This window comes from Ovis canadensis, chromosome 14 (genome assembly GCF_042477335.2).
Source record: "Ovis canadensis isolate MfBH-ARS-UI-01 breed Bighorn chromosome 14, ARS-UI_OviCan_v2, whole genome shotgun sequence".
NCBI lineage: Eukaryota > Metazoa > Chordata > Mammalia > Artiodactyla > Bovidae > Ovis > Ovis canadensis.
In genome coordinates this window covers 37,705,570-37,732,086 of record NC_091258.1, presented here as the reverse complement: position 1 = coordinate 37,732,086, position 26,517 = coordinate 37,705,570, and the positions used below count along the sequence as shown (strand labels likewise).

Below are 26,517 nucleotides of genomic sequence, written 5' to 3'. Positions count from 1 at the left end.
TGGTCTAACCTTATTTTTTACAGTTTTTTCTCATAAGCTGTGTTTTCAGATTTCCAGAATTTTCCTTGGTCCTCATCAAAATGCATTTATCTCTCATTAACTTCTTTTTTAAAGTATCATTTCTAAGGGAATAAGTCTTGGTTGCTTAAAGTATTCCTGGGTATTTGGGGGGCTTCCCAAGTGACTCAGTGGTAAAGAATCTTCCTGGAGATGCAGGAGACGTGGGTTTGATCCCTGGGTTGGGAAGATCCCCTGCAGGAGGGAATGGCAAGCCACGCCAGTATTCTTGCCTGGAGAATCCCATGGACAGAGGCTGAGCATGCTGTCACAGCACTTATACCACTTGCAATTTTCTCCTCAATTCACTGGCAACAGAGTCTTTTAAATGTCTTTCATTTGAGAATGTCTTGATTTTCCCCTTCAGTCCTGAAGGATATTTTCACTGGGTATACTATTTCTTTCAGTATTTTGGGGGGAAAAATACTGTGCCGCTTTCTTCTGGCCTCCATGGCTTCAGTTGAGAAATCTGCTATTATTTCACTTTTCTCCCCTAGATATAACATATCATACTCTAGTTCCTTTCAAGATTTTCACTCAGTTTACAATCTTCCTCGTTCTTATGCGGCAAGTTATTTTGTATTGAAACTTGGACATTTTTTGTAGTAAGTTATGAGACTCTGGATCTTATTTAAACCTTTTGTTTTAACTGGCTTTCTCTGACATCACTCCAGCAGAAAAAGGGATGATGCCTGTTTGTTACTTTCAGACAGAGGTAAAAAAAAAAACAGATTTCCCACTCAGATCTTGTTGACAGCCAAAGTGAAGCTGGTGATGAGGGAGCTGCTGGAGCTGCTGAGCAATGGCAGGCGCTCTGGCTCCCCAGATGGTTTCCGCTAGCATCAGGGCGGCATGGCCTCGTTCCTGCTGGGTGATGGTGAGAGGCCTGAATCTCCACTAAAACGCCTCTGGAACCACTCCAGCACAGAGGGAAGAGAAGCCTCATTACTGCCAAGTATAACTGGAAGTCCAGTCTCCCACACTTCCCTAGCGGTCTCCACTGACACCATGGTTGCAGAAGGGAAGAGCCAGCCACCAGATCATAGGGATGAACGCTCCAGTCCTCTGCTCAGCCCAGCAGGGATGTTGGATGCCTCATGACCACCTCAGAAGGGTGATAGTCAAGACTCCTCATTTGACCTGTGTTGGGATTGGGCCATAGCCTTTTTTCCATGGTGTTTGGCTAAAGTACAGATTGATTACTGTCTAAAAATATTTCTTGTCAGGCTGTCTTTTTCCCAATACAATAGTCAGAGACAGCAGGATTTTGTTGGGGTTTTGTTTGTGCTCATGGTGTTTCTGGGTTGCTGAATTCTTCAATTTCAAACTTGGGACATATGACATATAAAGAAAACCAGGAAACTCACCACTGTGTCTCTCCTTCTTGAGTCCCAAGTTCTCAAGCCAATCTGTCTTCTTCCACTTTTTAGAACCTTTTCATGCTTGTGTTGTATAAAGTACCCAGGATTTTGGTTGTACTTTGCAGGAGTAATAGAGAAAAGTACATGTATTCCATCTTCCCAGGGGTGGGAGTTGCCCACTGTATATCTTTAAAATCTGGATTTACTGCCATTTAAAAAACATTTAAAAAACCAGAAGATTTCAAATAACAATCCAGAGATCTGGCTTCTCTTAAAAAATTAGAATAATCTGGCAATATTGGGCCCTCTCTCCAAAATGGAAACAAGTGGCTAGAGCTGCACTGTCCATTAAGATAGCCCACTAGCCACATGTGGCTATTATTAAAGTTTAAATTTAAATTAACTAAAATTTCATAAATTAAAAATTCAATTCCTCAGTCACATTAGTCACATATGACTAGTGGCTGCCATATTGGACAGGGTAGGTATAGGACATTTCCATCAATATAAAAAGTTCTACTGCACAGCACTGGGCTTACATGTGATGGGGGCACGCCTGCTCCAGTTTGCCAACTCCCCACCACTTGATAACATATAAGGCCATTAGACCTCATCTGCTGACAAATTTGTGTTTATAATCCTTGGCTTAAAAGATCAGTAGTTTTTTGACTTGTGAAGATACAGGAACAAGCAAACCAGATGGAAAGCACAGCAGGAGCAATGACACAGAGGAGGAGGAGCTGTGGTCCTGGAAAGTCAAGGCAATTAGGTTTGGATAGACAGTGGGAGAAGAATCGGGGAAGAAAAGCAAGGTAGAGAATGCCTTAGCAGAAAGGAGACATGGTTACAGTCCCTACTTTACCTCTAACTAGCTGTGGGACCGGGCTCAGAGATTAACCTCTGCTCTACAGGCCTCATCAAACCTCACCTTGGACCATTCTACCCTTTGCTCTCTGTGATCTAGCTAGGTTGGCTTTCTCTCAGGTCCATGGATGCCCCAAGCAACTTGCTTCTTTGGGACCTTCACACTGCCTGGACCAAACTACATCCCAAGTTTCACCCCCACATGCTGGGCCAACTCCACTTCACCAGTCGACCTCAGAGAAGCTTCCCCTAAACCTCAACTAGGTGAGGTTCCCAAACATTTGTGCTCAAAGTGCCGGGTTCAACTTCACTGTACTCATCACATGTCCACCATCACCTACTAGAGAAGGTATTTATCTGTTTATCTCCCTCTCAACCTGGTTCTGAGTTCTGTGAGACCTGGGACCACAGCCATCATGTTTACTGCAGTCTCTGAACTGGCAGAGCAACTGACACAGAGTGATGGGCACAGAGTAAACACTTGTGCAAACACGAATTGCATAACGGTATGAAAGTTATTCATACCTTACTTTCTGTCTCACCAAAATGGAAGCAATAGCAATTACTGCCCCTGCATTACAAACATGTTTGGAGGAAAAAGCAAGGTAGAGAGGTTATTTTTAAATTTAAGACCGAAAAGCTACAAACAATTTAATTATTGAAAGGAAAGCTGTTCGTTACCAACCATGAAACTCTGGTGACCTGGTTAAAAATGGATATGCTCCAGAACTCAGGGGCTAAACTGAGGCTCCAGAGTTGATAGAAAGTGACTAGAGAGCACTGCTATGAGCTTTCCCTTAGTAATAGCTGATTGATTACTGCATGTTTTGCTTGGTTTTACCTATCTCGTGGGCTTCCCTGGTGGCTCAACAGTAAAGAATCTCCCTGCCAGTGTAGGAGACCAGGGTTCGAACCCTCTGTTGGAAAGATTCCCTGGAGGAGGAAATGGCAACCCACTCCAATATTCTTGCCTGAAGAATTCCATGGACAGAGGAGCCTGGTGGGCTATAGTCCATGGTGTTGCAAAAGAGTCAGACATGACTTGGTGACTAAACAACAACAATCTTGTAGCTTAATTTGTTTTAATCTAAAATTTTATAGATTTCATTCCATCTGGAGATACATTTTATGTCTTAGCTAATTACCTCCAAGTCAATCAAAGAGTAACAAACCTTCTGGACCTCAGTCTCCCCATCTGTTAAATAAGAATAATAATCGATGCTCTATTAAACTCGCAGGTTTGTGGAGATAACTGAGACAACTCATAGGAACACAGCTAACTATGTTCAAACTATAATGTGCTGTGAAACAGTTCAGTTCAGTTGCTCAGTTGTACCGACTCTTTACGACCCCATAAATAGCAGTATGCTAGGCTTCCCCGTCTATCACCAACTCCTAGAGCTGGCTCAAACTCATATCCATCGAGTTGGTGATACCATCCAACCATCTCATCCTCTGTCATCTCCTTCTCTTCCTGCCTTCAATCTTTCCCAGCATCACGGTCTTTTCCAGTGAGTCAGTTCTTTGCATCAGCTGGCCAAAGTATTGGAGCTTCAGCTTCAGCATCAGTCCTTCCAATGAATATTCAGGACAGATTTCCTGTAGGATTGACTGGTTCGATCTCCTTGCTGTCCAAGGGGATACAGTGGGGTGTTCTTATCTAGAAGCAGTACTTCAGCTTCTTCCCCAGGACATCGTGTTTGTCCTGTGAAAGGATCGACCCAAAAGTATCCAATCTGAGGAGCACTGAAAGAATTCTGACCTCCAACAGTGCCAGGAAGATAACAAATGCATAGCAAGCTTTGCTAGGACTATCTTTTGTGTCAGGGGACCCCACCTGGGGAAAGCTTGGGACAATGACTACTTCTGACCCACAATCAGACACCAACAACCAAACACTGGGTGCTTTTGCTTCACCTCCTGTGGTGAATAACTGCAAAGGCAGAGTGAAACAACACCAAGAGGGATAGATCTGTTGAGCCTCACAATGTGTGAGTGAGACCTTTTGTTTTATTTCCACGTTCCTATCCCCCTCTGGGACAAGGTGAGGCGGGGATGTTGGCAACATTCACCTCTCAGTACAGCAGAGGGCAGTGGTGCTCTCACTGCAGTCCACACCCAATCCAGTCTGGAAGGCGGGGCAGGTCCTCCAGGGTGTGTGCGCAGGGCAACCGCTCAGGAGGACGGGTCTGGCTCTCTGATACTCGGAATTAGCCCTGCTGATCCTCCTTCCTCCCCAACCCCAGTGACCCCCCAACCCTGGCCAAAATACACACAAGCATACATACACACATTCAGACACAGAGACATACGTACATACATACACACACACACACCCACCCACGAACACACACAGAAGGAATTTTCCAAATTAATCCCTACAAACTACTGTAACTTAAACCATTTAACATCTATATAGGACAAAAAAAAAAAAAACAACAACAACAACCTGGATTATAGCTTAAGGTTCGGAAGCCTGAAGCTGTCCTTTAGCCAAGCAAAGAGATGAGTTCGTTCTATGCGACAGCCAGGAGTTGATGCGACTGGTGTCCTGAGGCCCATGCCTAGTTGCTCAGTCCTGTCTGACTCCTCACAACCTTATGGACTGTAGCCCACCAGGCCCCTCTGTCCATGGGATTTCCTAGGCAAGAATACTGGAGTGGGTTTCCATGCCCTCCAGGAGATCTTGCTGATCCAGGATCAAACCCGCATCTCTTCTGTCTCCTGCTTTGCAGGTGGATTATTTACCCTTTGAACCACTGGGGATTCCCCCAGAGGTCAACAAACCCTATTCTAGCCCCAACACTGCCACTGTGTGTCTGATACGACCTGAGGCCCCTCTCTCCCTGTGCCCCAGGTGCCTCTACCTGAAATGAGGCTGTCAGTGGAAACTTCTTGACTCTGTGTTCCCCCTGCTTCCTTCATCTTCCTAACGGCAGACAGGGGAGGTGCTCTCTCTCTAGTCCCCAAGAAGCCAAGGTTCTTGGGGGCATAAAGCCAGAATGGCTTGGGCGAGCTCCTTGCCTTCTTTCTAAAGGTACTTAAAATGAGTTTGGGCACCTGTGGAGTGCAGGGCATGGTTTTAAGGTATGTGGGTTTATTCGACTAAATTAGAAATCAGGAAAGAGGTCAAAAGGAAGTCAGGTGATGATTTTAAAGAAAACTGAATCCGTCTTGTCATTTACCTCTGATAGGTGGGATCCCAGAGGAGCCTGGGTTAATGGAGGGATTCGGAGTTGGGGTATTAAACCTGCAGTTTTTGCTCTAGGAAATAGGCTTTAGAAGGATGGGCTGAGGGAAGCAGGGCCAGATTTCAACAAAATTATGAGGTCGGTGACTTCTGTTCCGTGTTTCTCCCTCCCATTGAGGGCACCTTCATGACCCATTTTCAGGAAAGCCATCCAATGGCTTCGTGACAGACACAACTCCCTCCTGACTACTCCCAGGCACTGCTTCCCGTCCCCGCAAAACTGCCCTGGTTAAGCCTAGTTCTCTAGATGTCACCTGATTTCAATGTAGGGAAATGCCTTTGGGTCCCTAAAAGCCACTTCATTTCAACAAATAGGTGTTCCTATCTACGAGGGGCCAGACCTGTGTTAGAGACAAAAATAGGACATGGTCCTTTCCACAAAGGGCAGCTCCAAGGGTGACACTTGAGAATGTCCCTTTCTACCTCTGTTCCCTGACTATCGTAAGCAGTGAGCTTGCCCACTTCAGGTGGACTTGAGATCCAAGTTGGCTTTGAGCCCGCCCTTCCACAGTCCTACAGTCGTCCAGCAGGAGCGAGCGTTCTGCCAGGGCCCGTTCATCATCTCCTCCGCATATTGAATTGAACATCTGAACCCAAGAGCTCACCGTGTCTTCTCCATTTCCGATCACAGGGTCCAAATGCCCTGCTTATTGATAATGCATTTGGAAATCTGTTTTCTTCCTTCTCTGAGGGAATTGTATAAAATGTCCATTTCCTCAAACCAAAGCATTTCCAAGAGAATTAGCCAATTTGCTGATGTATTAAAAAATAACAGCGTAACAAAGGAAGAGACGGCTTGGACTGTGCAGGAGACCATCAGAAAATGAATTCACAGATTTTAAACTTACAAAGCAGAGTATCCTAGTGTAACGGAGCAATAGTATGTGCCCCTATTTTTGCAACTGAGGCAACTGAAGTTGCCCTTCTGTCAGTCAGAAGACCCGGATTATCATTTCTGGAGGTTTGAGGATGGAGCCCTCCTAACAGAGCTCACGTCTTTGAGCATTAGCATGGTACTGCTCTTAGTATAGGAGAAGACAAGCACCCCACTCCAGTACTCTTGCCTGGAAAATCCCATGGGCGGAGGAGCTTGGTAGGCTGCAGTCCATGGGGTCGTGAAGAGTCAGACACAACTGAGCGACTTCACTTTCAATTTTCACTTTCATGCATTGGAGAAGGAAATGGCAACCCACTCCAGTGTTCTTGCCTGGAGAATCCCAGGGACGGGGGAGCCTGGTGGGCTGCCGTCTATGGGGTCGCACAGAATCGGACATGACTGAAGCGACTTAGCAGTAGCAGCTCTTAGTATGCTGGGTGTGGCTGGGAGGACTGGGCACTCATGCCCAGTGGCTCAGCTCTTACCACCTGTATGGCAAGTGAGAGGTGCTTAGAACACCAGGCTTTTCATTAGAACCCCAGAGAAGGGATACGAGGAGCAATGGGGAGAGTGGCTCTGCCCCCAGTCCCAATGGCCAGGATCTGAGCCAGGTACCTTCCCTTCTCCAGGTCTCAATTTCCTCACCTGTAAAATTATGGCTTTGGCTCTTGAACCAGACCTAGTCTGTAACAAAGTTTTTGTTGAAGTGGGGAAAGATGAGGACTGTGCAGTCAGTGCCTCTTAAAGCCAAACATATTCTGTTTAAGAGATTGTTCTCAACCTTGACCTCAGGTTTTTCTTATGGACTTCCCAGGTGGTTCAGTGGTAAAGAATTCACCTGCCAATGCAGGAGATGTGGGTTTGATCCCTGGGTAGGGAAGATCCCCTGGAGTAGGAAATGGTAACTGACTCTAGTATTCTTCCCTGGGAAATCCCATGGACAGAGGATCCTGGCAGGGTACAGTCCACGGGGCCACAATAGAGTCAGACACGACTTAGCAACTAAACAACAATAAATGTTAAAACTTCATTTAAAAAATTAGATTATCATACAAACGAATGACAGTTAAGTTTTATTTGCTTTGTTTTGTTTTACTGTCTTAAGTCAGGAAAATGAAAAAAAAAAAAAAAACACTGCAATTCTTTTTCAGTCCTCAAAATATCTTATCAGTTGTACTGGCCCACCAAATTGAGAGGATAGAAACCTATAGATTGGATAGTCTCTAAGCTCACTTATGGTTGATTTCCACCCCTGCTGGTGGTAAGCTCAGCACTGCCCTTACTAAGAAAAGGAGTAGTTGTTTGTCTATTTTTCTTATGGTCCTCAACTGCACCTAGATTCACAAGGCAGCTTTTAAAACATGTTCAATCCCCAGGGCTCTCTCTCCCCTTGTTGTTCAGTTGCTCAGTTGTGTCTGACTCTTTGCGACCCCACAGACTGCAGCACAACAGGCTTCCCTGTCCTTCACCATCATCTGCCAGAGCTTACTCAAACTCATGTCCATTGAGTCAGTGATGCCAGCCAACCATCACATCCTCTGTCATCCCCTTCTCCTCCTGCCTTCAATCTTTCCCAGCATCAGGGTCTTTTCCAATGAGTCAGCTTTTCCCATCAGGTGGCCAAAGTATTGGAGCTTCAGCTTCAGCATCAGTCCTTCTAATGAATATTCGGGGTTGATTTTCCTTAGGATTGACTTGTTTGAGATCCTTGCTGTCCAAGGGACTCTCGAGAGTCTTCTCCAGCACCACAGTTCGAGTGAGGCCCAGGCAAGGGGAGTGAGGCCCAGGTAAGGGGAGTGAGGCCCAGGCAAGGGGACTTTGTTAAAAGGCAGTACCACTGATGTGAAGCTGGGAATGAGAACCACGGACAGAGGCATTCACAGGCCTGACTGTATAATAGTATTACTTGAGAAGATGTTCATAAAAATTCAGATTCCTAGTCTTTACTCTGGATTTACTAAATCAGAAGAAACTCTAGAGCTCAAGGAATCTTCATTTTCAAAAGCTTACCAAGCAAGACCATTGCAGCCAAGCTCCAGATAGATCTTAAGTACAGGTAACTATTACATATTAAATACTGAGGAACCTCAGAAAGTCTCACTGCTCCTCTAGGCATCTTTCTGATATAAAGGTAACATATGAAATGTCAGCACTTAGGATTCATTCATTGCCCCATAGCATCTGCCTTAAGAATGTCTCTGTTCAGAAGGTCAAGGACATCATCCAGTACCTTTCATTCCAGACAGATCTCTGAATTTGTGGAACTGGAGGGGGAATGGGCAGGCAATGCAGAAAAAAGATGAGAAAGTGCCAGAAAGATAGATTTCTCTGCCCACTCCCTTGTCCTGCCTGGCCCCGGGTGTGTTCTATATTTGAACAACTTTTCAGGAGTTGTGGCTGTGATGCAGACTGTCTATACACTCTACGACACAGACCCCCAAACCCCACATACGATGCAGCCAGGCCACTGGCCACAGAGGGCCAATGCAACTTCCCAGTGACAGCAAACCCGGAAGCGAGAGGTTCAGCAAAGCTCTGGTTGTCTTCAATTAATATTTTTATCAGCTTAAGCCTCCCTCTGAGATGCTGAGATCTCTGTTTGCCTTGTTCCTAAGCAAGGCCCAAAGGAGTTGGAAACCTTCACAAAATTATGTTAAGGGTCCAAAGGCTTTTGCATGAATGAAGTGGTTGAGATAAGATCTATTATAAAACAGACCTATGATCAAAGAAGGCAAGGAACTGTATAAAGAGCACTGTGCCACTTACCTCCAAATCCTCATGAAATTCCCATGAGAGCACCCAAGGTTGAACTAAGGTCCTAGAGAGTTGCTACCCTCAAAACATCTCCCATCAAAACCAGCAGCCCCCACAGATCTGTCCTTCTTAGCCCAGACTTCCAGCCCAGGGTCAGGACATGGTTGTTTAGAAAAGGCAATGGCATACTTCAGGATACTGAACTGGTTCCTGAGGGATGAACATAGAATCTTTCATTCATTCAACAATTCATTCAGCCCCAACTCTGTAAAAGGCACTCTTCTAATCACTTTGATATTAATTAATTTACCTTAAAGTATCTTTTAAGATAGGTATCATCATTAGCTACATATCATAGAGAAAGAAACTAAAACACAGAAGGCTAAATCAGTTCTAAAAAAAACACACAGGTAGCACATGTTGGAGTCAGGATTCAAACCCAGAAAGCCTGGCTTCTGAAACATCTGCCAGACCCTGAGCTAGATAGTTTTGAATATAAGGGTGGATCATACCACAGAGTCCCAGGATGGTGAAGGGTTACGTTTGAGGCCAGAGAGCAGTGGGAAAGGCTATGGGAAGTAGATTCCTCCTTGATACCCCTTGGCTTTGGGAAAGTCTGTTCCCCTCTCCAACCCCAGCTTATCTACCTATAAAATGTAAGGACAGTCTAAATATTCTCTAAGATGTTCTTAGCTCAAAAAAAGATAAAAATATAAAGTAGTGGGCTAGACAGTGGAACACAGTGGGCAGGACATTTTATATGGATGAGGCAGAAGTGGTATAAAGAGGGGATGCAGGGCTTCCCTGGTGGCCCAGCGATTAAAAATCTACCCTTCAGTGCAAGAGACATCAGTCTGATACCTGGCCTGGGAAGATCCCACATGCCACGGGGCGACTGATCTCATATGTCACAACTAATGAGCCCCACTCTGGAGCCCCCAAGCCACAATGATTGAGCCCACGTGCAGCAACTACTGAAGCCCACATACCCTAGGATCTGTGCTCCAAAACAAGAGAAGCCACCACAGCGAGAAGCCCCCACACTGCAGCTGGGGAGTACTTCCTGCCGACCGCAAATAGAGAAACCCAGAATGCAGCAGTGAAGACCCAGAGGGGATACAACCCCTCAAAGCTGTAAAGAGCCACTCTGTCCTCCATAACCTGAGGGAAACCACATCTAGTACCCTTCTTTAAAATCTGGGAGGTTCATGCAGTACCCATGAGAGGGCAAAGGGGAAAAAACAGGAGCAGCCTTCCCTCCACTCCCCAGTGGGTTTCCTTTTAAAGATGTATCAACTCTCACTAAAAAAGAAATTAGACACGCGGGCAGTTTAAGACAAGGACTTTGCTGGTCATTTCAGTGTACATGTTCCCAACAGCCAACAGTATCAAATATTCATCCCCATCTGAAAGTAACCCTGCCAGGGCATCTGAAAAGTGCATTTGCTAAATACCTAAACATCTGGACAGCAGCCTTTCCAGAGGAATCAGAGCCAGAGAAAGCAGAGCCAGAGCTCAAAGTGACAGAGCAACTAGCTTAAGCAGATGAAAGGACAGAGGTGGCCAGAAAAGATCACCCCAGCTAGGCTGCCATTGAGTGGGGCGGGCTGGTATGAAAAGAGCATTGGCAACAAGCCTCTTGTTTACAGCAGTCTCCTCGGCTAACAAACAAAATGTGTTGGTCTTTCTATCACTCCAAGGTCAAAAATGAACCTTCTGTCCCACCTTTATTCCAATCAGAAGATCTAATTCTAGGCCACAATTTTGGCTTGGCAAAGCACAGCCAACACCCTTCGAGATGTGCTGCACTTCTGTAGATTAACTTGGGTCAGTTCCCATAACAGCAATCAGCCTGGGACCTGATTCTCTTGGCTGAGCATAATCTCCAGCCACGGATACCCAAGACCCCCTCTTCCTCTCCTCCTTGCCTCTCCTTTCCTCTTCTCCATCTCCCTGTCTGTCTCTCTTAAAGCTATCATGAACTTTTTCAAAACAAATACAGTGAAAACGGTTCAGAAGCTCCTCAGAAAGGTAAATATAATGTTATCCTGTGACCCTGCAGTGATTCTTCTCCTAGATATCTATCCAGGAGAATTGAAGACGTGTGGCCATGCAAAAATGTCCACAGCAGTGCCTCTCACAATAGCCAACAGTGGAAACAACGCAAATGCTTGTCACTGGGTGAATGAATAAACAAAATGTGGTAAATCCATACAATGGAGAAATATTTGGCCCTAAAAAGGAATGGAGTACTTATATGCTGCAGTGTGGATAAACCTCAAAAACATTATGCTAAATGAAAGAAGCCAGTTACAAAAGATCATACATCGTACAATTCCATTTATATGAAATGTCCAGAGGAGGTAATCTGTAGAGGCAGAAGCAGATTAGTGGTTGCTTAGGGATGGAGTGGGCTTCCCAGGTGGCTCAGTGTAAAGAATCTGCCTGCCAAGCAGGAGACGTGGGTTCAATCCCTGGGTTGGAAAGATCCTCTGGAGGAGGAAATGGCAACTTACTCCAGTATTCTTGCTTTAGAAATCCCACATGGAGCGCTACAACCATGGGGTTGTAGAGTCCATGGGGTGTCAGAGTCGGATACAACTTACAGGCTAAACAACAACAAGGGCTGGAGTGACTGCTTACAAGTATGGGGTTTCCTTTTAAGGAGACAACACTGTGCTAAAGTTAGATTTTGGTAGTTCTTGCACAACCCTGTGAAATACTGAAAAAAGGAGCCATACACTCTAAGCGGGTGAATTACATGACATATGAATCATAGCTCAATAAATGTGTTTTTAAAATGAATATACTACTTATATATACCTAGAAATGCAATATAATAAAGCTTACAGGATATTTAAGTGGATTACATTTTTACACAATTTTAGAGAAAATGGATGTGAAATTTTCTATTACCTCTTTCTTCCTTTTCTCACTGTGGGGAGATGTTCTCACAAAAGTGGGAAGTAATTGCCTAATGCCTTTCACCTCAAATTTCAATTTCAAACAGAAGTAAATCAGATATTTTTATGATAGACACCACAAGAAATGAATATTGCTTCAGCCAAAACCAAGAAAGATGGAACCTGAATATATTGAAGGATTTGTCATTTTTAATACAATTTGAGAAAACAGAAATTTAAGTCAGCTATAGAAGTTTCCATACAGCCAAAGCTATGGTTTTTCCAGTAGTCATGTATGGATGTGAGAGTTGGACCATAAAGAAGGCTGAGCGCTGAAGAACTGATGCTTTCGAACTGTGGTGCTGGAGAAGACTTTTGAGAATCCCTTGAACAGCAAGGAGATCAAACAAGCCAATCCTAAAGGAAATCAACCCTGAATATTCATGGGAAAGACTGACTCTGAAGCTCCAAAACTTTGGCCACTTGATGAGAAGGGCCAACTCACAGGAGAAGAGCTGACTCATTGGAAAAGACCCTGATGCTGGGAAAGATTGAGGGCAGGAGGGAAAGGGGGCAATAGAGGATGAGATGAGCGTCTCTGACTCAATGGATATGAATTTGCATAAATTCCGAGAGATAGTAAAGGACAGGGAAACCTGCCGTGCTGCAGTCCATGGGGTTGCAGAGAGTCAGACACGACTCAGTGACTGAACAACAAGTTAAAATGAGGTGATTCAAGTGGCCCCTAATCCATTATGACTGGTGTCCTCATAAGGAGACAGAGACACACAGAGGGAAGGCCATGTGAGGACACCCAGAGAAGACAGACACCTACAAGCCCAGCAAAGAGGCCCCAGGAGAAACCAGCGCTGCTGGCATCTGGATCCCAGACTCCCAGCCATGAGAAAAGGCCCTGTTGCTTAAGCCTCCCCCTTGCTGTGACAGCCCTAACAAACAAATATAGTAAGAGTAAGATAAGATAATCAAGTGGTCTTGTATTAAGCATCACTTATGAGCTCATACTTCGGAGAAGGCAATGGCACCCCACTCCAGTACTCTTGCCTGGCAAATCCCATGGACAGAGGAGCCTGGTGGGCTGCAGTCCTTGGGGTCGCTAAGAGTCGGACACAACTAAGAGACTTCACTTTCACTTTTCACTTTCATGCATTAGAGAAGGAAATGGCAACCCACTCCAGTATTCTTGCCTGGAGGATCCCAGGGACGGGGGAGCCTGGCGGGCTGCTGTCTATGGGGTCGCAGAGTCGGACATGACTGAAGCGACTTGGCAGCAGCAGCATGAGCTCATACTTATGTTAGGTTCTTCCATCTATAGGAAAACCCAAACACTTGGTCTCTGTCTCAAGAATCTTATGATGAATTAGAAGAAACATAAGTTCATAAGATGGTGACTATACTACTCAACACTTTTCACTGGGAAAGGATAGCTCAACAAGCTATGGTCAAGGCAGTCTTATACTAGAAGACGTGGGCTGTAAGTGGGTCAGCATCCACTATTCCAAACAGTAATAAACAGTGTTACTGAGTATAAACAGTATTACTGAGTATAAACAGTAATAAAGGGCCAGCAGTCTTGATAAGATGGAGCTCACTGGAAACCTTATCCAGAGGAATTACAAGAAATCAATGGGACAGAAGTCATGTTCCAGCAAGGTGAGAAGGCAATGGATGGGTAAGAATTGGAGGCACAGAAACAGAGAAGAGGAGGAAAATAAAAACGATCACCATTAGGAAGAGTGACAGGACAGAAAAAGAAGGGGGTTGTTTTGCTTTTTAATTTTTATTGGGATATAGTTGCTTTACAATCTTGTGTTAGTTTCTGCTGTACAGTGAAGTGAATCAGCCATGTGTATACACATTTCCCCTCTTCTTCGGATCTTCTTCCCATTTAGGTCCCCACAGGGCACTGAGCAAAGTTCCCAGTGCTATACAGTAGGTTCTCATTAGCGGTCTCTCTCATACATAGTATTGTGTATATATATCAATCCCAATTTCCCAGTTCATTCCACCACCTTCCCTTCCTCCCTTGGTATCCATACAATTGTTCTCTACATCTGTGTCTCTGTTTATGCTTTGCAAACAGGTTCTATACCACCTTCAGTGCTTACCCTGGTTCCAAATTCCTGGATTTGTGGGAGAAACTAACTACATAGTCTGAGGTAAAAAGAGGAGTGAGAAGTTGAGGAAATGGATGCAATCTTCCATGCTAAGATGTGTCTTTAAAAGACAACTCTGTCAACAATGTAAGGAGTGGATAGAAGGCAGAAAGAGAAGGCAGAGAAACCAGTTTGGAGTATGGTTATAATTCATTCATGAAATGACGGGAGCATGAACTAAATAGCACCAGCTGTACTGGAGGAGAGAACACTGAGGATGCCTTAACCCCTTCTCCACTGGGAGAGCTTCAACTCTGAGAAATAAGGAGATGAAAATCTGTCGACGGACACTGCTTGGTGGTATTGATTGAGCCATGTTAGGCTATCAATTCCTAACATTTCTTCCTTGTGTTGTAAGACATGGCTATTTATCTTCAGTCTTCAATCCTGGATAAGATGATTCTTTGCTAGTAAAGAAAATCTAAGAGATAAATGAGGGCCTGCAAGTGGCCACACAGCAAGAACCACTGTAGTGTTACTATCGAGGTCAAAATACCTAACTCGGTTCCACATAGGTATCACAGACCCTATAGCAACTACAGCCTTAGCCACACTTTATGACACTGCTTATATTCTGTTGTATTTTTTTTTAAACCATTTACTGTGAGTGAACCTGAGTCTCTATGTTGAATACATAGTATAAGCACAATGAAGATAGTTGGCCTTGACTGTCTTTTGCTTCAGTGACCCTGCCCCTGTCATGAGGTCAGATGTTATTTACTAATTTCTGCTACCTAGGGGCACCTGTTGGGAATTAGATTCAGTAGCCAGAGTGCAGCACGCTGGGGAGACAACAATAGGATGATGTCATTCTCTTGGGGACACCATGTCAGGCTGCCTTGGTGCTTCAGAGCCCAGGTGTTTAATTCATTAACTACTGTTCAGATGGGTGACTGGGGAGATACCTGAAATGATCCGCTAGCTGTAACCACTGAGGGCAGAGACTGACAAGCTGAGGAAAGCAGGTCATTAGCAAAGGTGAGTTCTGTGGCCCCTTCACTCCTCGTGACATCTCACAGAGGCTATGGAACTGTCTTCCTCAGAGTCTTTATGAATGCTCTTTAGCGACGGGAAGATGGGCTCTGTGACCACCAGAGACTCTGATGTTCATCCACCAGACGTTGACCATGAGTCTCTGTCCCCCTTTTGGGTGAATCCAACTGGGACAAGTTGGTCACCTTATGAGATTCTGTCTTCTAGACCTTGTCATTTGCTCATCTGGGGTGACTTTAAGCAAATCCTAATTTCTTCATGTAGCAGAGTTGCATCCTGTTGAAGCCAGCCAGCTTGACATGCTATTGGGCCCATTGCTTTATATTTTGGAGTCCAAAATTGCTTTACACTTTGGAGTCCAAATATTTATAAGAAATAAAGTTGATTTTATCAGTGCCTTGATGCGTGCCATCATTATCACCTCTTGCATTTCTCTACCGCATTTCCTTCCAAAGGATATTCACAGCTATGGTCTCCTTTCATCTTAACAACACTGTGAAAGAGAAAAGGTAGGTCAAAGTGTGTTAGTTGCTCAGTCGTGTCCGACTCTTTGCGACCCTATGGACTGTAGCTCTCCAGGCTCCTCTTCCATGGAATTTTCCAGGCAAGAATACTGGAGTGGATTGCCATTTCCTTCAAAGAGACATGGAAATTATCCTGATCCCCATTCAACACACAAACAGAATCCCAGAAAGAAGTGACTTTCCTGAGGTCCCCCTGTGAGTGAGCAAGTGATCCTGGCCTCTGAGTCACTGCCCAGCAACTGAGAGTCCTCGCACTGGAGTAACCCTGAACACTGATGATGCACAGCCCCGTGGTGTCTTTGGTGCCCTACTCTGGCTCTGGTCTCTCTTAGAGAGCAGATTCAGTGTTTCACCATCACATGGGTCTTTCTTTAAGTGAACACTGATGAGACTTTAAAGGTGGAGTAATTGGGCTGATAAGATAATGAGCCCTAAAGTGGATAATAATATTGAGCTCTAGAAGGGATAATAGTATTGATCTGCCTATCAGGCCTGTTGGGAGGATTAGCTCACTGGCAATTGGGAAGAACTTTGCAATGAAGGAACATAAATGATAGCACATTTGGGAGTCCCCTTGTTCCCTTTGGAATAACTCCCTGGAGTGATTTAAGCAGTCATAAGATGCTATGGCAACCTAGGCCTGCCTAATGGAAACTGTCATTTCTATATTCCTCCTTCAATTCCATATTCTTTACCTCAACCATCAGGAGAGGACTTGTCTTCTTTAAAAATGAAGTACAGTGAGAAAGCATTGACTTTTAGGCTTCTGGTGAGAAGCACTGTCATGGGGGAAATTCTGGGTGCTTTTAAGAACACTATCTAGAGACAGTCTTGTCTGTGGTCATCGAAGTAATGGGTGGAAGAATGATCCTTAGAAGAGCAATCAGAGATGGCTGTGAAGGGCTCTGCCAACTGGGGGCTCAAGAGAGGCTGATACGAGGCTTTGGGTTTGTGATTCTTTACTGTCGTCAGGGAAACATTAGCTCTCTCTCACGCACTTCCATAGTTCATGTGGGAAAGCTACTCTGCTGTTTTCACGATGTCATTATTATAGTACTATGGGTTTCAGAGTAGGTGTTCAATACATGCTGATTGATGGATGTTCTGGTGTTTGTACATGTATCATTGCTTCCCCACAAGCAAGTTTTTCCTATTTTGGCAGATGCTTTGCCATATTCTCTCTGTCCTAAAACCCTTGTGAAAAACACACGAATGAATGCAGTGATTAGCTCAGGGTCAAAGCTTGAAAATGGCTAAACCAAGATGGCCCCAGAGCTTCCAACACCAAGCCTAGATAGAGGCCCTTCCATTCTGCAGCCTGGCCAGCCATAGCCAGGTTGCAATCCAATCACACGCCTTCCGGAGGACTGTAATGGAAAAACCACTCCTGGGCTTCTCCTTCACTCTCATGATACCCCCATGGTCACAACACTCCCGACACCAGCTGTCGGGGGTGGCTTCCTCACACAAAGCAATGCTCTGCGACACTAACTGGAGTGTCCTGCAATTCGATTCAGTTCTAATACTGACTGGAGCTCGTGTAGATCCACAAGATTGCCCCTACTTCAGACACCAAGTGCAGTTATAAGAGGTAGGTCCCCAGGCTACCCACAAATTCTACCCATTTTGGCCACAAATTACAAGTTCCCATGATCCACCCAGGATTCAATTATTTGCTAGAACAGCTCATAGCATTCAGGGAAATAGTTACTTACTGTACTGCTTTATTATATCATACAGGGTATGATACAGTATACAGGCAAATAGCCAGATGAAGAGATAGATAGGGCAAGGTTGGGGGTGGGGTGGTCCTGAGTGCATGAGCTTCTGTCCCTCTGGGTTGGGATGCATTACTCTCCCAGAACATGGATGTGAACCATTCTGGAAGTTCTCTGAAGCCCACACTGTTGGAATTTTTATGCAAGCTTCACATAAGCACAATAAATTATTAACTTGATTTCTAGCCCCTTTCCTCTTCCCCTTTCAAGAGGGTGGGGAGGTGGGAGGAGGTGCACTGAAAGTCTGCATTTCCCCCATGACCGAAAGTCCTAAGTTTTGAATCATGGTTTGGTCTTTCTGGTGACCAGCCCCATGCAGGAGCCCACCAGGAGTCACCTCATTAAAACAGAAGACAGTCTTCAGTTCAGTTCAGTCATTCAGTCATGTCTGACTCTTTGCAACACCATGAATCACAGCACACCAGGCCTCCCTGTCCATCACCATCTCCCGGAGTTCACTCAGACTCACGTCCATCGAGTCAGTGATGCCACCCAGCCATCTCATCCTCTGTTGTCCCCTTCTCCTCCTGCCCCCAATCCCTCCCAGCATCAGAATCTTTTCCAATGAGTCAACTCTTTGCATGAGGTGGCCAAAGTACTGGAGTTTCAGCTTTAGCATCATTCCTTCCAAAGAACACCCAGGGTTGATTTCCTTTAGAATGGACTGGTTGCATTGCAACCATCTCCTTGCAGTCCAAGGGACTGGAGTTTCAGCTTTAGCATCATTCCTTCCAAAGAACACCCAGGGTTGATTTCCTTTAGAATGGACTGGTTGCATTGCAACCATCTCCTTGCAGTCCAAGGGACTCTCAAGAGTCTTCTCCAACACCACAGTTCAAAAGCATCAATTCTTCGGCACTCAGCTTTCTTCACAGTCCAACTCTTTATCACCCTGTAAATTCCAAGGGATTTAGCAGCTCAGTTTCAGACGCTCCTATCACTCAGGATATGACAAGGGTTTTAGAAGCTCTACATCAGGAACTAGGGTCAGAGACTAAATGTCAGAACAAAAGATTCTCCTAGCGCCTCTATTTAAAAGGGTTTTAGGTGCTCTGTGCCAGGAACTGGGGACAGAGACCAATATACATATTTCCTATTACTTTCCTGTGCTTGTTTTTATTTTCTCTGTGTTCTAACCAGCTGAGCTAAGTATGCCCTTAACAGTGGTGAACCACTCCATGGAGGCCAGCATGCCAGGAGCCTAGCCTCCCTGGTATCCGCAAAGGGTCCTCTGGTGGACACCTGCATGCCTCCTTTTACACAGAAAAGTGAAGTTCACTTTTGTATTCCAGTTTCTTGCATTCCCCCTCCCAGCTTTTCAATTTCTACCTTCTCAAAGGCATTAAAAAAAAAAAAGTTTTAAAATTACTTAGAAATTGAAGCAAGATTGCCTAGTTATTGATTCAAATTTTGGCAGGTCTGACTCAGAGCTGTCTCTTTCATTCCTGCCACCAATTCTGATGGCTGAAGAGGGATTCCAAGGATTTGGGATGTAATCAAATAACCCAAGAATCCCCATCTCCTCCCCGAGAAGGGGAATTTAATATTTCCATCCTACTCGAGGTTTCATTACTAGGATGTTACCTGGAACTTCAGTTTTTCTCTCTCCATTGTGGGATTTTGCTTAAGCTAGTATTTGTGGTTCCTTGCTCCTATAGCTTGACAGCAGACAACAAACAACCTCTAAATATTCACAGAATGGCAAGAACTGGGTTTAGTCGGCATTTTGGCAGATAAACACAGTAACAGTGGCCTCAGAAGCCCTGCTACTGGGGATGTGATAGGGAATGTGCTGCGGCAGAGAAATCCTATACTTTGTGCCATCTTCTGCATAGAGAAAGAATCTGTGTCTATTGCATCTTATAAGAAAAATGAGATATCAAGAGACAATAAGATAATAGTAATGAGTCAGTTTGTGTGTTAAAAGGTTTGAGACATAATCATACAGATCTGAATCTACTTATTTTCTCGGCTTACTTTAGCAAATTTTCTTTGCTTGGTTTCTATGGAAACTGGAAGCTGCACATGAGCCAGAGACACTCAATAGTCTTCCTTGGCAGGCATGTCCATTTCAGATTTCTCTGCTTTAAGTGATAACCTATTGTAACTACTAGGAGTAAAATAATAATAATGTATACACTGTACTCTCAGAATCATCACTGAGGTCAGTGTTGATGGCTACCATTGTTGAGCCCTTGCTGAGTTCCAGGGCATACACTAAACAATTGTAGACCTGAACTCACTTCCCAGTAGACCTGTGGGTTTGCTGTATGTAACTGTCAGTCCAGCCAGTAGAAGGCAAACCACTCCAGGTATTTCCAATGGAAGGGACTGGATACAAGGAGTTAATTATGCATGTGACAGAATTGCTGAGAGGTCAAACTGAGGGCTGTGAGGCAGCTCAGAGAGGAGTGAGAAAAGGAAGGAAGCTGCACCAATTCTGAGGCTCGAGAGACAACAGGAGGAGGTAGCGTTTCCAGTGCCTAGAAGCTGGGAACTGTTAGGAATGAGAAATATCATGAGGACTGCATATAGGAGTTGAGACCGTTGAGGCAGGGGTTGCCTGGTGGGTCCTGGAACCACAGAGGAGACACAAATACCTACTACCAGCACTTCACAGGAAGCAGAGAGGGAAAGAGAGAGAACACCCTGGCTTCTCTCTTCTTCTTGCCCTCATTTCTAAGCGATCTTCTGTCAAGACTTCCTACTGACTGAACCTGCACAGAAGCCAGAGGGCAAGAGCTCTGGGAAATAAGTTCCTCTGTGATACAGAAGAGAGCAGAGGAACTGTGGGGGTGCATCTGAGAACAAATTAGCAGTTGGTTAACAGATTATCTGGAGAAGGAAATGGCAACCTGCTCCAGTATCCTTGCCTGGAAAATTTCGTGGACAGAAATTTTCTGCAGTTCAAGGAGGGCTGCAGTTCAAGAGGTCACAAAGAGTTGGACACAACTGAGCAACTGAGCACCAGCACCAGCAAAGTATTACTATACCCATTCCATGGATAAAACTGAGTCACAGGCGATTTTCTTAAGACAAATGCTAGTCAGTTAAATGAGTCATTATCTGGTTAGGAGTATATGCCCTCAACAACTTTATGATTTCCTTTCTGTAGAGAGGAAAACGACTTCCCCATGCTCATGGCAATTCTGTTTCACTTGCCCTTCACCTCAGTAGACCCAGTGGATTACGAGAATTTTAAACTGCGGTGGTCAGTCCATCTGAAATTTGCCCATTTGGGGGGTCCTGGATATTTACTTGATGTGTGTTTATTCCCGATGTTTCAGTCTGACCACATATTGTCATCTATACCTTTAGTCATAAAAATGTGAAAAGGGCCATTTACTCATTAGTGACACAGACCTAAGAGTTAGAGGAAGATGGGACTAGTGCGAAATCTCACCTTTCTCATATTTTCTAGAGAACTGGACTATGAGGCAATGGGGGAAAACGGACAGAAATTCCCAGTTCCTATTTTCTCCCTTCATGTGTGACCATTTGCCACTGCTAAACCTGTAAGAAAAATTTATCAGCTTTGTCAAAAATTTCTATCAATTCATCATGCTTCTGAACTAGGGGAAGAAGACCATTTAGCTGAAAGATAACCTTGGAAAACCTAGCAGAAAACTATTTCATTTAATAACAAGGGTAGACTCCTCTCAAAGGCATTCATATTTTAAGAGAGTTTACTTTAAAAACCAATAAACCTTCTAATATAAGTATTTTCAGTGACTGGTTATGGAGGAGAATTCTTTTTTGATAAATCATTCTACTGTTTTTCTTTAAATTTATGCTCTATGTGCAGGAACCTCTGTATTTGGAAAGCATTTTGGGCCTCTGTGGGAATTTCAATAAGATAATACACACAGAGCTGCTGGACCACAACAGGCTGTTAAATGATTGTATTCATTGTAGTCATTGTCATCATCACCACCACAACTATGCCTGATTTTCAAAAAGGTGTATAGAAAGACTGGCATAATCAGGAAGCTGTCTGCAGGAGAAGGGCCTTCTGCTAGGTCTTAAAGGCACTTCTTTTACTTTTAACATCTACATGTGTCTAGTCTTTTCAGGCAAAGACATATAATAACCAATTTCCAGGACCTGAAAATCCAGATGGCGGCAGAGAATATATGACAGGTTCATATTTGCTACAATTTCAGTCTGGACCGAAGGAAGAGGGTTTGATTATTCAAGTTATTTTAAAACTGCTTTAATTATATTTTGTTGAAACCCTAAGAGTAGGTTTTTAAAAAGTAAAAAACAGCAAAGAACCTCAGCACTCTGTTTTTCCAAGATGATTCGGTTTCAAGAGAAGTTGATAAAGTGATCTGATCTACCTGCATCGACTTATCCTACAGAGAAAAGCTTTCTGGAGAGACATACACACACAGAAATAGGCCGAATCTTTCCTCCCCAGAACCAGATAAAAAACAGTTACCTTCCTCATATCATGGGAAGCGGACCCATCTCAGCCCTTGTTATTGGTGCCAAGAAATGGTATCAAAGGGAGGAAAGCTATGCTTCCACCTTCCCATGGAAAATTCCAGCTGGAGGAAGGGGAGAGACAAAAGGCAGGGTTTTGCCCAGGAGAGCAGGCACACTGCTCAGCCCCTCCTTCAGCAGCCTTGCTGCCCTCACTCAGACCTGGCCAAGCACCACTGCAGAGGCGACGCCAGCCCTGGTGTGGAAGGAACACTTTGGAGGGTGGTGACAAGGCTCTCAGGTTGTCAGAGCAACAAAGCTCCCTCCATCTTTCCAGGCCTGAAACCATTCATATTCCCTTACTCAGTCCCCAGAGTGGAAGGTGGCAGACTCCTCATACTTTTAGGATACTGATATGTAAAACTCTCCTCCAGGCATTACCCTCAGGCTGCAAATGGACTATCTACTGACCTAACAGCAGGGCCACGAGAGGATGGGCATCGTGAGCAGCTTGTCTGGACCGCCCCACGGTGCTGTGCAAGTCCAGCTTCTGCTGTATTTTTTTGGGCCTCTACTTCCTGGAGCTTTACACTCTCCACTGGGCTCACATGTTTTCCTTCATTTCCATGGCCCCAATTCTACCTGTCAGTCCATCCATGATAACCACAGAGGCTTTCCAATGGTCACTCCTTCCTCTGACCTCTCATAGCTTTTAATTTAAGAAATTAGTTGCTTTTTACACTGATTCTTAGATATGTCTTTATTTTCACTCTACTGGTTACTGTGTTTCCACTGTGCTTATGCTCAAAAACACTTGCTAGATAAATGAACAAATGACAATTTGGAATCAGAGAAAATGGTCCAGGCATGGTTCTGTGGAGAGTGTGACTGAGGAGGGCTCCAGGAAAGATGCTGGGAAGCCTGGAGGGTGCCTGAGGAGCATGCCATGTGCTCTAGGGCAGAGAGGCCTCAACAGGAGAAAGAGGGGCTCTAAAAACAAATCCTGACACCTGACAATGCCTGTAGACACCTGATGGGTAGTCAGGATCCCTTGGTTTGCAAGTCACAGAAAGTTAACTCAAACTGACTTAAGCAAGAAGGGAATTATTGGCCTTCATGGATGAGAAGGATGCTGGAGTGGCTCAGAGAACAGAAAGAAGAGTCCTAGGAACCAAAACTCTAGGCCAAAAGGCCTAGGTGGTGCAGTGGCAAAGAATCTGCCTGCCAATGCAGAGATGCAAGAGATGCAGGTTTGATCTTTGGGTCGGAAAGATCCCCTGCATGCGGAAGTGGCAACCCAGTCCAGTACTCTTGCCTAGGAAGTCCCATGGACAGAGGAGCCTGCTGGGCTACACTCGGTGGGGTCGCAAGAGTTGGACATAACTAAGTTAAGGACAAGAAGAAGGACAATGGATGAGAAGGATGCAGGAGTGACTCACAGAATGGAAAGCAGAATTCCAGGAACCATAACTCTAGAACAGAAAATGCAAACCCACTGAAATGGATAGAAAGTGCCTTTCTCCTCTCCGCTCCTCCTTGTGTCAAAATCTCAGATATGTTCATCTCACTTGAGAACTCTTTCTTTTTACTCTCTCTCCTCCTTCTTTCTCTCTCTCCATCTCTATCTCATTGTGTCTCTATCAAAGTTCCTTTCTCTTTCACATGAAAGAATTTCTCTCCACATATCAGAGAAAACAATTCTTGGCAACTCCAGACATATACTTTTGGTGATTTAAAATGAAGGAAATGAAGGAAAACTAGCCTTCCACCTCCAATCAGAAGATTCCATGCAATGTTGCCAGTGAGCCTGGATGCTATGCACACAGCCTTCCGATGAGTTACTGTAGTGTGACGACAGAGTCTAGACAACATGACTGATGGCTGTACCAGGACCACATGGAGGGAGGAAACAAGAACACTAGCAGCTCATGTTGTTAGCAAAAGCCAGGGCCTGGGTAAGAGCTCTAGGAAAGGGTGGAGAGAACTTAGAACCAGTTTCGGGCAGTTCAGTTCAGTTCAGATGCTCAGTCGTGTCCGATTCTTTGCAACCCCATAGACTGCGGCATGCCAGGCCTCCCTGTCCATCACCAACACCTGGAGTTTACCCAAACTCATGTCCATTGAGTCCGTGATGCCATCCAGCCATCTCATCCTCTGTCATTCCCTTCTCCTCCTACCTTCATGTTTCTCAGCATCAGAGTCTTTTCAAATGAGTCAGTTCTTCTCATCAGGTGGCCAAACTATTGGGGTTTCAGCTTCAGCATCAGTCCTTCCAATGACTGATCTCCTTTAAGATGGACTGATTGGATCTCCTTGCTGTTCAAGGGACTCTCAAGAGCCTTCTCCAACACCACAGTTCAAAAGCATCAATTCTTCGGTGCTCAGCTTTCTTTCAGGGGTGATATCAAAACTAGGGATAAGCAGGCAGCAAAAAAAGAGGCCCTCCCAAAACTTTCTAGGCTTTTGTCTTCTAGGGACATGCTACCTAAAATGATCTCAGCCCAGTAACTTACAACATGTCAACACAGGTATTATGAAATACCTTTCATGCTAAAGCTAAAGCTCCAATACTTTGGCCACTTGATGCAAAGAGCTAACTCATTGGAAAAGACCCTGATGCTGGGAAATATTGAAGGTGAGAGGAGAAAAGGGCAGCAGAGGGTGAGATGGTTAGATGGCATCACTGACTCAATGGATATGAATTTGAGCAAACTCCAGGAGACAGTGGAGGACAGAGGAGCCTGGTGTATTGCAGTCCATGGGGTTGCAAAGAATTGGACACAACTTAGTGACTGAACAACAACAACTTCAAAATTACAATACTTCGACCTCTAGGTCTTGTTTTTGGTATGCTCATAAAAAGCATATATTACTATATCATTATTTTACTTTATAACAATTTAAAACCTGTATTTCAATATAACTGGCTTCCTTTGGACTCCTGTGTATTTTGTGCATGTCAAAGCATTATTCTGAGAAGGGGTCTATAGGCTTCACCAGATTGCCAGAGGGGTCTATGGCACAGAAAAGGCTATGAGCCCCTGTTTTAGTTGATGCTGAACTGCTTGGTTTAATCCTCTAATTTTTACAGCATTTTCTCTATTTTCTGTATTTTTATCTTTTTGTTCTACTTTCTGCACAATTTCCCCAATTTGATCTTCTGATACCATTCTCTGACTATTTTATTTCTGCAGCATTCCCCTTGATAATATCCTGGTCTTATTCCAGAGTTGTTCCATCTTCTCATCTATTAGGCTATCAATTCTAGGGTGTAATTTATTCCTGCTGATCTTTAGCTGTCTGCTCACACAGGGAAAAAACACTACAAAGCGACTGGGATTTCTGTACCCAAATGAAAGGGTTATTGGATGGCGGCTTCACTGTGGGGTTTGCAAGCAGGGACCATTTCATCGTGGGATTCCCTACATGTCAGAATCTGTGACTTTCCTTTTGGGGAAGCCTGTCTATCTAGAGGAATGCTCTAATCCCATGCTTGGAGGGAGTAGGCATACAGGGTCAGCATCCTAGCAGCCCCCCAGTAAGGACCCTAGGCCTTACCCCTCATTCTCCATCTAGCTTCCGGCTCTTCTCTGCTGTCTCTTGTTCTTCTCTCAAACTGGATTCTCTCTGGTTCAATTACCCAGGAATTAAATCTCCTGTTTCCTGCTGGAGCAGAAGAGAAACAACTGTCTGGCTGTTTGGACTGGGGAAAGAGACCTCCTGAGATAAATCTTCAGCCTTTCCTCCTATGTTCCTTCCCACCCTCTCCCAGCTTTGAGAGTTGATTGGTGCCTCCTGCCCCTGAGCCTTCCAACTATTTTTGGAAGCAAGCAGGCCTGCTTCTTCTTAGCTGTCTCCTCTGTGGGCATCATTATCCACTCTGGCGAGACAGCACTCAACCCCCTACTCTTCATGTATTGTTGATCTTTCTTGTCCGGTATCACATTCTCTCCTTTTGTCTTTGTTCCTGTAGGTTTATACCTCTTCTTTTAGTGGGGCTTGGGGAGGGACCAGAGGTTACAGGGCATAATCTGCCATGTTTATCCACATTTCTCACTTCAGCCCAAAGAATAAAAAAAGACACCATCAGCCTTGTACTGATACTTGTTGGGACTTTTATGTACAACTCAGTGTTTCCGTGAGGGAATGGCTGTCATGAGCTTTGGCTGGCACCCAGTAACCAGTATGTCAGTTCCCAACCTGATAATGAATACCCTGAAACTGCAGGAACTGAACCATACGATTATAAAGGAAGGAGAGAAATCCAGTGTCCAAAAGGGCCATCTTCAGACGGAGTTGGGAATGTCCACCTCTTCCAGGCGGACTGCCCAGACGGAGGGAACAGAGGTAGAAATCACCCTCTCTGTCCCCAAACATGATACACACTTGACAGCCCACCTAACATTCTCCTCACAACTGCTTCCCCAAAACCTTGCTCTGTACTTCAATATAACCACAAGGTTTCACTGTTCTGTTTATATACTGGTTCTATGGATGCTATTCTATTGACAGTGTATCCTCCTGAGGCAGTTTGTGTGTTTACTGAATAGCTACCCA

The 26,517-nt window shown here is 44.6% G+C and overlaps 1 protein-coding gene across 4 annotated transcripts in view; it reads right to left on the bottom strand.

The window, feature by feature from the left end:
* Nucleotides 1-26,517, bottom strand: part of CES5A (carboxylesterase 5A) — a 273,642-nt gene that overhangs the window by 144,212 nt on the left and 102,913 nt on the right. Inside the window, exon 3 of one of the 4 annotated variants that reach the window (XM_069549888.1) lies at nucleotides 25,519-25,626. The exons of the other annotated variants lie outside the window; for them this stretch is intronic. The gene's annotated coding sequence lies outside the window, so the exon portion shown is untranslated. The remainder of the gene's footprint in view (nucleotides 1-25,518; nucleotides 25,627-26,517) is intronic. 4 annotated transcript variants of the gene reach the window in all.